Source organism: Colossoma macropomum, unplaced genomic scaffold, assembly GCF_904425465.1.
Source record: "Colossoma macropomum unplaced genomic scaffold, Colossoma_macropomum, whole genome shotgun sequence".
NCBI lineage: Eukaryota > Metazoa > Chordata > Actinopteri > Characiformes > Serrasalmidae > Colossoma > Colossoma macropomum.
This window is the reverse complement of record NW_023494785.1, coordinates 17,770,113-17,782,598: the sequence shown is the minus strand read 5'-3', so window position 1 is coordinate 17,782,598 and position 12,486 is coordinate 17,770,113. Positions and strand designations below refer to the sequence as shown.

The 12,486-nt window shown below is 38.5% G+C and overlaps 1 protein-coding gene across 2 annotated transcripts in view; it reads left to right on the top strand.

Annotated features, from left to right (window-relative positions):
- The first annotated feature begins 6,835 nt into the window (after positions 1–6,835).
- The window catches only part of snrka (SNF related kinase a), a 42,622-nt gene continuing 36,971 nt past the window's right edge, over positions 6,836–12,486 (top strand). Inside the window, exon 1 of one of the 2 annotated variants that reach the window (XM_036585535.1) lies at positions 6,836–6,947. The gene's annotated coding sequence lies outside the window, so the exon portion shown is untranslated. Of the gene's footprint in view, positions 7,101–12,486 lie in introns of both variants that reach the window. The other variant, XM_036585527.1, reaches the window with a different exon arrangement.

Genomic DNA, 12,486 nt, shown 5'->3' with positions numbered 1-12,486 from the left:
GGTGTGAGTGAATGTGTATGTCTGTCTGTCTGCCCTGCGATGGACTGGCGACCTGTCCAGGGTGTATCCTGCCTTCTGCCCAGTGACAGCTGGGATAGGCTCCAGCACCTCACCGCGACCCAGAAGGATAAGTGGTTTAGATGATGGATGGATGGATGGATGTTTGACCTGTATTAAATTGAAAACACTACACAAAAACATGATATTTGATGTTATACCTCTTGAACTTTCTTGTTTTTTTTCTCATTCCAAATCTGATGCCTGCAACACATTCCAAAAAAGTTGGCACAGGTGCATGTTTACCACAGTCACCTTTCCTTACTACATCACCCTTCCTTTTAACAGGACTTAATAAACATTTGTGGACTGAAGACACCAATTGATCCAGCTTTTTTAACATATTTCATTTATACAAGTCTTCAGCTAGGCAACCGTATAGGGTCTTCACTGTCATATGTTGAACTTCATAATGTGCCACATGTTTTCAGTAGGTGACAGGCAGGTCAGTCTAGCTGTTTCTTGCCGTTGTTATGGACGTCTGGGCAAGCATGTACGTCTCTGAAAAAGATGGTGTCAGTTGTTGTTCCAAAAGATGTATATCTTTCAGTGTTATTGGTCCTTTCACAGATGTGCAGGCTACCCACCAATACCACATATACCATGACAGACACTATCCTTTGAACTGTATACTGATAACAATCTGCAACAGTGTTTATTGACAACAGTTTGTCCAAAGTCCATGTGGTGATCCATCCATCACAGAAGCATGCCAGTTAATCCAGTGCCATCTGAGGTATCATTTGGTCATGGGCACTCTAGCTGTGGTTTTTGGCCTTGCTGATTATTTATTTTTTGACATACTGTGCCAATTTTATTAAGAAATTAGTTTGTATATGTACATATATCTCCTCATATTTAATATATATGTATATGGTATATATGTGCTAAATATATTGAACTGTACATTTAAATTAATTTAATACATGCCAATGTATGCACATATGTCAATGAAATATGTCATAGTGTCCAATTTTAATATTTACATATACGTCAAATATATAGAGAAATATATTACAAAATCGACACATATTCTTAAAAATGTATGGAAGTATATTCCCTTTGCATATGGGATAACATGAAAACAATATAAAATCCTGAATTATGTCAAGCTGATGAGGCTGAGGGATACAAAGCTGTGGGATACAATAAAGAACATTGCATAATACAACAAATAACATAAACTCTACTTTTAGGCCAGAATGCCCCTTTAAGTAAATGTGGCATTTCACACAGACTGCAGCTGTCACAGCTACAACCACAAAGTTTTTTGCTGCATTTGAATTTTTATGGAAAGCTTCTTCTAGGCATCTTCACAGCCAAATATATTATGCTCTGTTATTAAGAACATCCTCCATCATCTCAAAAATAAACTGACTGCTTCACAGATCACATTTTTCTGTACTGTTGGATAATGGGACTGAACATTGTCCAGTGTTTGTACACCTCAGATTCAGCTTGGATGTAATATGGCATCCGAATACATTTTTTTATTTTGTGACAAGTATTGCAGTATCAGCGAAAAGTAAGATGCAGATAAGATCATGATTTTGCACCAAGAAATGCTCTTTTATTTAGCAGTAGTAGAAAAAGCACATAACCATACAGTAAAAATAACAGGGAGGGCAACACCAGCCACACATCTCTGCTTCATGGTAGACACTCAACTACCTAAACCCACTGCCCAACGCAAACTAACCCAGGTAACACATACCCACTTTTTTAAAATAATGGAACACAACATAAACAACAATAAACAGTCCTTTTTCCAGAGGGTGTGTGCCTCCCATGAGCCTCCTCACATGACTCTTCGCATGGCCGTGTCTCCCGAGCCTCTATGGCAGTGTGAGCCAGCACTGGGACACTACAGTATTATAGGTAGTTTTGGGAACGCTGGTGTTCTGGTGAAGTATTCAGATGTACTTTAGTAGAAGTAGAGTAGAAGTATGCAATTGTAGCCTACAGAAACCAACCAGGGCTGCTCTAGCTTTAGTAGATGTTATGGTGTCTAGCTTTTCTATAAAGCAGCTCTCTGATTTTCAGAAGAAGCCTTTCAGCTCTGGTACACTTGGCAACCATGCTGATCAACAGCATTATCTTCATTATTTGTTTTACAATGAATTATAGTTTCTTTTAAAACTTTCAACTGGGGAAAAAAGGTTTGCAAAGGAGGAACTTACAGGGGAATTACAAATACATTTCTGCGTAATTAATCACTATAATGAAAATAAAATCTTTAAGAGTGGTTTGATGTAAAATGCACCATTCTAGAGAGAATCAGTCAGAATTATTTACAGTGATGGTGATAGGAACCAGACATCTGAAGAGTTTAATGTCTCTAAATGCTACTTAACAGAAACATGTTACATGAAATAGTTGCAAATATGCTGCCTGATACATTGTTTTATAATAATTTTGAGATGAAGTTTTGGCCAAAAACGTATTTTTTTGGAGAAGCACATGCAGTGTTGTAAGCCAAAATAGAACCCAAATAAAATAAAAAGTTTTACATTTCTACACTGCAGACAAACCTGCACAAAGGCGAAGTGCTCAAATACTTTTTACTTATAAAATACTAACTGTAGCTTTTTCCTTTAACCAGCTTTATCGTTGGTCCCCTCCACCTGTCAGGCCAAATCTGTAATCCAGGATGGCTGGCTGACAGGGTGATGTTGAAGTCATGTCAGAGCTGAGAGGCCTCTGTGGAGGCTACGTGTGTACATCAGTTTTCTGTCAGGATTGCACTGCACTGCTGCAGTGTGGCCTCTACTTTTGAACCCCTGCGTAATGGACCTTTGTTTCTCCTGCTGACACATATACTTTACTTCCAATTTTGGTGCCTAAATTTTACTTTCTTGATATATCTTTGTGTACAAGGTTACTTCACTAACAAATGTTTTAAGCTACCACTTAGGTGTGAGGTCAGGTACTAATGTTGGATGATTAGTTCTGCATCAAAAGCTCCAACTCATCCCAAAGGCATTAGATGGAGCTCAATCAACCAGAATAGCAGTTCCACTGCTCCACAGCTCAATGCTAGGGAGATTTATACCCCTCTAGCTGACACTTAGCATTGAGAATGGTGATCTTAGGCTCATGTGCAGCTGCTCCAGAGCATCACAGTTGACTGGCAATGCTTTTCTATGTAATTATACAAACTGTGTGTGCGCAGTTGAACACATGTACAAGCAAGATGTTCAACAAAGTAGCTGAAAATAAAAAAGTGATGTGGAAAAATAAGGCTGAAGGTAAAGTCAATGAATTAGAAGGGGTATCTGGATTGTTTTGGACATGTGGTGTGTTTGTGTTATTTCTTTACTTTTTAACTGGATTTTGCACTTTGCGTTTTTAGATTTTTAGCTTGCATTTTATAGATGTACACAGAGACGTCTTATATCCACAAAATTGCTACAGTTGTATCCTACACTTTCTGCAAGGTTAAGTATGCCCACTGGCATCCAGGGTGTGTTTGAATAATATGATCACTGTGAACAACAGAATTTATATACATATATACATGAAGTTTGGAAATGATGGTTTAAAGATTAGCAAACCTGCACAGATCTGTATGTATCACCCAATGCACCCCATAATAGCGACCTGCGGTGCTTCAAAAGTTCACCATTATTGTGGAGAATAACTAGGCATGAAAGCTTTGGTACTGAAACATGCGTTATATTGATAAATGTTGTTCCCTGACCATTCTTTAATCGAAGAATGATGGCTATTTAAAGGTAGAAATCTTACATGTGCCAGACGTTACTGATAAAATTCAATGTTACAATATTTTCCAAATCCACATTCCACATGGAGTCAGATGATATTTAGGTTTGCATTTGTAAACTTTATTAACCCATGCTCCAAGAGTGCTGATGCTCTATGCTAAAAAAATGGCCTACATATTTGACTGTTTGTTTTGATTGTACTATTTTCTTCTGTTTTCTTCTTTCGAAATGTCAGAAAAGAAATATATTAAAAACAAGCAACACTTTTTTCTGGACATTATTAAGGATACAATGCTAAAAATATCACTGAAATGGTCAGGATATCATGGCCGATTTTACAGTATACCAGAATGGACGGTATATCATCCAGCACTACATGTATCTTGATTAAGCTTTAAGGCCTTATGGCTGAATTCCAGCACTATGAATTTGGAATTTGCTTTATGATAGCATCGTGCTGTTTAAATAAAAGGAAAAATCAGCACTCTTGGATTGGAGCCTCTCATGTTTCTTAAGTGATCTAATAACCAATCAAAATTAGGAAGGTTTGCACATGTTAGTAGAGATCAGGTTTGCATATATGAATGTAGTGACCCCTACAGGTCACTTATGGAAATGTATCCTATATATATCATACGCAAAGTGATTTTTATACAGTATGTAACCAAATGTTATAATCTGTAATGTTTACATTACTCACTTAGCTATTAAATATTAGACGTCACTGCAAGCACTATTAGTGTTTGAAAAGTATCCTACAGAGGTGCCATTGTTAACACACTGTCATTTTCTCTGAGGTGCCTCAGCTTCACATATTTCGCTTTAAAAGGCTGTGCTGTAACATCCCACTCAGTTACAATCAGTTCTTTCATCAAGACTTTCTGTTTCAGACTATTATTTATTAGGGACTATGTCTTATGGAGATAGCTGCAAATTATCACTAGATGGCAGTCAATCCTCATTTTCTAGAACAATGAGCCACGCCATTATCTGCACAGTATGTTTAAAACTGCTTGCCCTGAACAGTCAAATACTGTTTCTGCACCACAGTGTATGCGTATGTTGGTGGGGATTATATGGCACCTACTGAACACAGATAGGAGTGTTTCTATCTGGACGTTTTAGAAAATCCACCAGAGTTCTGGATGTCAGACTTATTCTGCACTTTGCTTTGAATGAGATTCATTTTTGGCCACTGTTGTGATGTTATTCAATTTTACCTCATTTGCTCTTTGTCCAGGACTTGCTGCCAATAAAGTGTGCTGAAAAAAGGCCCAGTTTAGAGTTAGACTTGACTTTAATCCATTACTATTTTTGGTCGGGGAAGCCATAGAGACCAATTTATACCCTCTGGAAAATATGCCCTGTAGAAGAAGAAATCTTGCTTAAAAACCATGGTGCACCACACTGTGGGCAGGCTAGGTGGTCAATAGACAAAACCGTAGTCTAGTTTTCCCAAAATGTCCTCTGAAGAACTGCTGCACACACATTTTAACCTCGCAAATGACTCCTTAAGTAGCTGAAGAGTGTGATGGTAGCAGGGAACCCCTAGGCTGCAATGTGCAATGCAGAGAGACCCTGAGACCAAGCATGAGAAACACTGCTGTAGCCTAGAGGCAGATAACTGGAGGTTTAATATCCTCCCCAGCAAATGTGAAGTAAGTTAAGCCCAGCCCAGGATGATGAGGGTACAATATAATAGCTAAACTACACTGTATGCCAAAAGGTAACCAGACACACATTCTAATTCGTGAATTCAGATACTTTAAGGCACATCTGTTGCCGACACAAGTGGTCAGCTGCACACACAACTTGTATAATCTCCATAGAAAACCATTGCCATTAGAATTTGATGCTCTGGTGCAGCCGCACATGAGCATAAGGTCACCATAAACAATGCCAAGCGTCACCTAGGTCCAAGGGGAAGGGTATAAAGCTCCCCAGCACAAGTGTAAACCTTCAGGATGAGTTGGAGTGGCATTTGTGATCCGGAAGTAATTATTCAACCTCATAAATAGATAGATAGATAGAGATAGATAGATAGATAGATAGAACTTTATTGATCCCAAAGGGAAATTGCAGTGTTACAGTAGCAATACATAACAGGCAGAAATAAAAATAGACATCAATTAGGCAGACAGTTAAATATGAGAGACCTCACTAATGTTCGGAGCCTCGCTGGTAACATCCCTTCCTAATAAACTAAACATGGCCATGAAATAACATTTTGAGGCCACAAGTTAAGTTTCTTGTGGCTACAAATTAATATATTAAGGCCTCAATATATTAATTCGTGGCCACATCTAATTAAAAAATAATCACCATGTTCCCTTTAGGCCACCTTGCACAGTTTAACTCCAATCACAGTCTATCACACCTGATCCAGGAATTGAAGGCCTTCAGGGGCATCTGAATAATAGAACCAAGTGTTTTGGGTCTAAACTCTACAGGGTGGTAGATCTCCAGGACCAGGATTAGGCACACTTAGTGGCTCTGCGGGATCCTAACGCATGGTCATCACTTAGTAACGTGTGGAAGGTGGGAATGAGATAGTTAAGTTATGGCTACGACTTCGTAAGCCATGGGAACAAGAAAATTCAGGTTTGATAGTCAAGTTGTAGCCACTACTTAGCAAGGTGTAAGAACGTCTTAACTATCTTGTTCCCACAATTTAGTAAGTTGTGGCCATGCATTATCTTTATTAAGAGGGGATGTCACCGGCAGGGCTCTGTACGAATTGCTTTTGTGGCTGAATGCAATGAAATTCTCACAACAATGTTGCAATGTGAAGTGTAAAGTAGAGGCTGCTACTGCATTAGACAGCACAAACTCCCTACTAATATCCTTGATTTTGGAAGAAACATTCAATAAGCACGTGTCTACAAATTTTTGGACATAAAAGTGTGCCCTGAATATAACTGTAAACTATTAAGTGAAAACACTAAATTGAATGGCGATCAATCAGACTATGTCTCAGTTTAATTAGCACTCTTCACTTTTGCGTGGTAGTGACGGCAGAGAAGGCTGCGGCTGCGCTCTTCACTGAGAGGAGAGAGGGAAGAGGAGAGGAGAGGGAGAAGAGCAGCAGCAGCATTAGGGCGATTTCGCTGAGAACAGCAGTTCCTTCCCTCCAGCAGCGTTTGCAGCACATTCATCAGGAACCGTGTGAGCGCCGCCACAGCAAATCCGAAGTGCTGAACTTCATTCAGAGGGCTTTTGTTAAAAGCCTTCAAAACCGGATCAGATAGCTTGATCCGGTTGTTCTTGTCTTGGCGTATTTAGCGTTATAATGCTTTTTAATGTTCACCGGAGCGAGTGGTAAGTCGAACTGCCGTTAACGCTGCATATTTAGCTGGCTAACGTCGGTAGCAAGTAGACTTGAAACGGGCTAACATTTGTTAGCATGCAAGCTAGACGCCGCTAGCCAACAATAATATCCGGTTAACGTTATCTAGCTCGGTGTTGTGGACTGAGACTATACAAAAGAATATTCAGCCACCAGTCCGATGTTGTTGTTGGCTATTTACCTAAGTAAGAAATGTGTTTAGCCACTGTTTTACACATCGCGCTTTTAATCCGGCAGCATCGCTGCTGCTCCGCGATGAGAGCTGCGCTGTTTGCTGTTCGGGTAGCTAGGTTAGCTAATGTCGGTTAGCCAGCAGGCTTTGGCTTGACTGGCCCTTTGCATCCAGACTCGAGTCCAGCTGGGCTCAGAGCTGCTCTCAGCTGTGTCTTATAGGTCTGACATGCAAGAGACTAACCGGCTACCACCACCAACATGCTGTGTCCAGATCTTACACGGTGGACGAGCCTTCGATATGTTGCATTTAAAACCCACATTTGCTAACTAACTTCATCCGCTAAACCGACGGCAGCGGTTGCTGAGCGTCTAATTTTACTGTTTCTTTGGTACGGACATAAAATACATTTGTGGTCTGTTGTTATGCTTAGTATCAAAGTATATAGTATAGAGCAGCGTTATACATTTTTGTAGCTAGCTAACTAGTGACTAGACACCTAGCTGGCGTTGCTAGCCATGGCTAGTTAGCTCACCTGACGTGCCTCATCACTCGCTGACTAGGTCAGTTGCTCGCAAACTTAATTAACTTTCTTATTAAACAGGCGGGCTTACACCTTTTCTTAAAATAACTTGTTACGTAACTCTAACTGTATATTAGATAATTATGTTGCAATTCTGATGTTTACCCGCAGCTAACTACTAACTTCTGATTTGGTGTCCACAGAATCAAAGAGTTGACTTCACCAGAGGAGAGAATTAGCTCTAGTCTGGTGACTGCTTGGTGTGTTGGTTTCGTAAGGTTATTGTGTTTGACTCCAGCTGAGTTAGATATTTGACTGTACGTATAATAATACAATACATCTCTCTTTTTAAAGCATTCCTAGCTACAAGTTTGTAGCAGTAGTAGTTTTATAGACACTGGCTGATAAATCAAAAATTGGTTTCACTTTCTTTATCAGGCTCACTTGGTGGTCATTAGTGGGGTGAAATAGTTTGAGTCGTACGTCCCTCTTATTCATTTATAGAAAATGACAGTTGCTGTAGGAAAAGTTACCAGAATCTAGTGAGTGAATTGTAACTAGGAATGCACTGATATGGAAAGTGTGTGCCAATGCTGATGTTCAGTATTTTTTATTTATAAAATGTCGAAATTGGGATTGGATCAACTTGGATTCGCATTTTGGAGAAATAATTACAAATGGAATTATTTATGCAAAAACATTTCTGTATGGTTATGAATGCAGTAAAATGAATAATGAAATAAATAAAATGAACATTGATATTTTAACACAGTAGCTCAGCGACACCCAGCGATGCCAAGACATTTTGTGCTTCCGGATTACAATAAATACATCATCAAAAATCGGTTTGAAATATTCGTCAAATGTAAGCGTCTGTCTGATTTTGTAAGCATCTGTCTGATATTTGCAGATTATCTGCACTTCTGTGCCAATACTGATATGATTCCAATATTATTGTGCATTCCTAATTTTAACTAATGTTGGGAAGGGAAGTAGGCCTAAATCGTAGTGGTGCGTAGAAAGCTAGGCTAAATGGAACTTCTGGCTTTAACTTCTGAGGCATGTTGTGTGTAAGACCATATACATGCCTGGCATCAACATGCGTCTTGGGTAATCCAGTCGTAAATGGACAGTGCTAAGTGCAGGTGTGAATAGTGCGAATAGTCCCCTTTATGTCTCAGATGCATTGTGATCTGCTAAATTAAGCCATCTTCAGAGGAGTTCAATGCCATAGCGGAGGCGACAGCAGCTGCGTAGCTTCTTTCTTCGTTTCCTCTCCTGTTTGTTTACAGGTTGTGTTAGCAACCCGTGTGCTCTAAACTTTGTAACCCTCATATATATATATATATATATATATATATATATATATATATATAGCCTTTTATAACAAGAGTTTTGTTGAAATGGCTATCCATAGGCTATATATATATATATACACGAACAAGGACTCACAGGATATTTTTGTCCGACAACAAATGCAGCAAGAGACTGATGTAGTAAATCCATGCGGTAGGGCTTTAGTCATGATATCCGATCAGAAGTGGTCGCTGGTGACTCATTCAATTGTCCATTGACACATTGAATGGCACGGGTAAAAGACTATACATTTTGATGTCCCCTTGTGATCAGATTACTTTATGCAGATGTTAGTTTGTGGCTGTATTAGTTTAAACTATGCAATTTTGTTTTCAGATGATATATAGTACAGGCCTATGGATAGCCATTTCAACAAAACTCTTGTTATAAAAGGCTAGCATTATGATTGAAGCTTCTTCAGGTCTAGTGTGCTATGTAATGCTTAGCCTGTTGGGTAATCACAATATTTTTTTTACTGTAGTGGTTTTATTAACCAGTGACGTAACTTGCTACTCCATGATGGAAATCCTTGAACCACTGTTCTGTTGAACAGGGTCTGTTGAACTAACAGCGAGCTAGTGAGGCGTTTTGTTTCTCACCTAAACAAAAGCGAGTGTAATAACACAAGGTCCTTCATTCTCATACTGATAACAGCAAAGGCACAATGCAAAAGCAGCCGTTATATGTGTACACAGCAGGGCTGCAGTAGTGATGTTTTGAAGCTCTGTAACACTAAAAAATAGGCCTACCTTAACACCATTATGACCTGACAGCAGGTACGGGGATATTTGCTATTTCATATTGCTTACATTTACTTTTTTTTTTGGGTACTGTTTGCAGATTGGCAGTCATTTCCATCATTAGCAGATGTTTTAGCTGATGGTTTTTAGACAACATTTCAGAAATCAAATATGGATGTTTTTGCACTGTTCAAAGTTGTTACTAGTAACATTTTTTTATGTTAAACTTAAAAATAAATAAATAAATAAAAAGGATTTAAAGTGATAGTTTGGTGATGGTGATAGTTAAACTGAACACAGATGCAGTCTAACAGCCAAGATGTTTGATTCTTTTGCTTTGCCCTGGTGCTAGAAGTCTAATGTAGCTAACAAGTAGGAATATAGCAAAACAGCATATTATTGTTTTGCAGTGTGTTGTGTTGTTGTATTGTGAAAAGGGGTTAGCTTGGGGCTGACACATTAACTTATGATGAGCATTATATTTTTATTATATCACAATCTAATGTTAAATGCTCTAATATACTGAGAATAGAAACTAGCATTATCATAAGGCACATTTTTAGCCACTCGTTGTTGCTTTTTAGAAACATGTATTGAACCAGGCAGCACCGTTTCATAAGAATCAAGTAATGAACTTTGTGACTAGTTACATCCCTACTGACATGTAATAGAAACTTGTAGCCACCAGGTTAGCATTACACAGACTGTATGCCTAAATAATCCTGTACTTGCCTCAGACTGCATTGATTTAAGTAACCTCAAACAGACTTGCTTATGAGGTTTCTGACACTGTGACATACTGTTATGTTTAAAAATGGACATAAGTACCTTGTGCATCTAAAAATAATAGTAGCAGTTGTCTTGAAGCCTGTATTTTGCCTGTACTTTGTCCTTTTTTTAGTTCAAGATTTTAGCTCTCCACAGGTGCTTCCTACATTACAGTGACTACAGGCTTGTGTTTGTGAAACAAGTCTGTTTTAAACATCGGATGCCAAACATTAAACGCAAGTGAATTTTGAAGCCTAAAATGAAACTTGGCTGTTGAACTTTACGACATACTGATAAATTAAGGTTTCATCGTAGAAATATTGGAAAGCTGTCTCCTTTAGGAGAGTTTAGCTTATGTTTGGGATGATAGGAGTGATCGGGGCAGTCCAGGACAGAAGTGGGGGAAATAAAGTGGAACCCTGGAATGACAAATTGATTACTCCGTTTATGACGAAGAGCATACAGTATAGATCATGGTATTGATGCGTCTCATTTCGGAATTGTCTTTTTTAATGGACCCCTTCTTCAGCTTTGATGCACTCTTACAACATACTTTTGCCTGTCACTTACATTTTCATTTTACAACCTTTCTCCCTTACTTATTTACACCCAAACAAGTTTGGTGGCATTTCTCTGTCTAGAGCAGTGTATGTGAGAGAAGCAGAGAGCGCTCGCAAAACTCATTTCAACTTTACAGTCACGTCGTCCCTGTACTGCCCTGAGGTTAATGTCATTGTAATTGAATCATCCCATTTAAAGGAACAGTCCAGTGTTTTTTAAAGCAATTTTGTAGTGTTTGTTTTTTTGTTCTGTCTTGTATAGAACAAGACAGCAAAGTTGATTTTATGAACAGTAATATTGTGCTAATGCAGTATTCTCCGAAAGCTGTGTTGTTATTTCCATCTCCGACCTGATAAAGAACAGAATACATGTAATCTTATAACTCAGCTGGACTGTTTTTCCGCTCCGTGCTCATATGAATGTTGTGGGTAGTTTTTGTCAGCATTTTCCACTGTCCTCTTTGTAAGCTAACTGAAGCCTGTGTGGCCAGAATGCCAGCTAACAAGCTAAAAAGTAAAAAGTGATTTTATGGTACAGTTTCAGGTGAATGTCAAAGCACTTATAATTTGCCTGATAATCAGAGGAGTGTGTTTCAAATGATGAGATTTAAGGCTTTTGACCAGAGTAGTGGTGGTTACTCAAAAAAAAAATCCTTTACAAATTACTTTTCTTAAACTGTAGTTAGCAATTACTTATTACTTCTTGGAAAATGTAGTCATTGCTACTCATTACTTCTAAGTTATTCTCTGTAACTCATAGAAATCTGTACCACTTTGAAAGTGCAAGGGGAAATTTAATAGTTAGTTCATTAGTTTGTTTAGAAGTGGTCATTCCCAGTCAACATTATATTATGTCTCCGTCCCAGCCTTTTCTATGATCAAGACATAGCCAGTTATAATAGATTAACATTATGACTGAATGATACAGCTTGAGCTAGTGGAAATGCAAAAACAGATGCTATAAAGTAAAATTTTTATGAATAAAATTTGATGTTTGAAAGAAAATCAAGTCTGGCCTGTGTAGGTGAGGTTGGGGCTGTCACTTCTTCGGCATGGATTTAATCCATCAGGTTCACATTAGTGTGATTATGACTGATCAGTCATCATGTTTTTGATGGTGCAGAGTTTGCTCTTGGTCTATGCCGGTCATGTTCACAAAGTTATGAAGTCACCTGACTTAAGTAACACACGCGTCACACAAATTACATAAAAGGACAGGCTTAGATTAATCTAAATGAA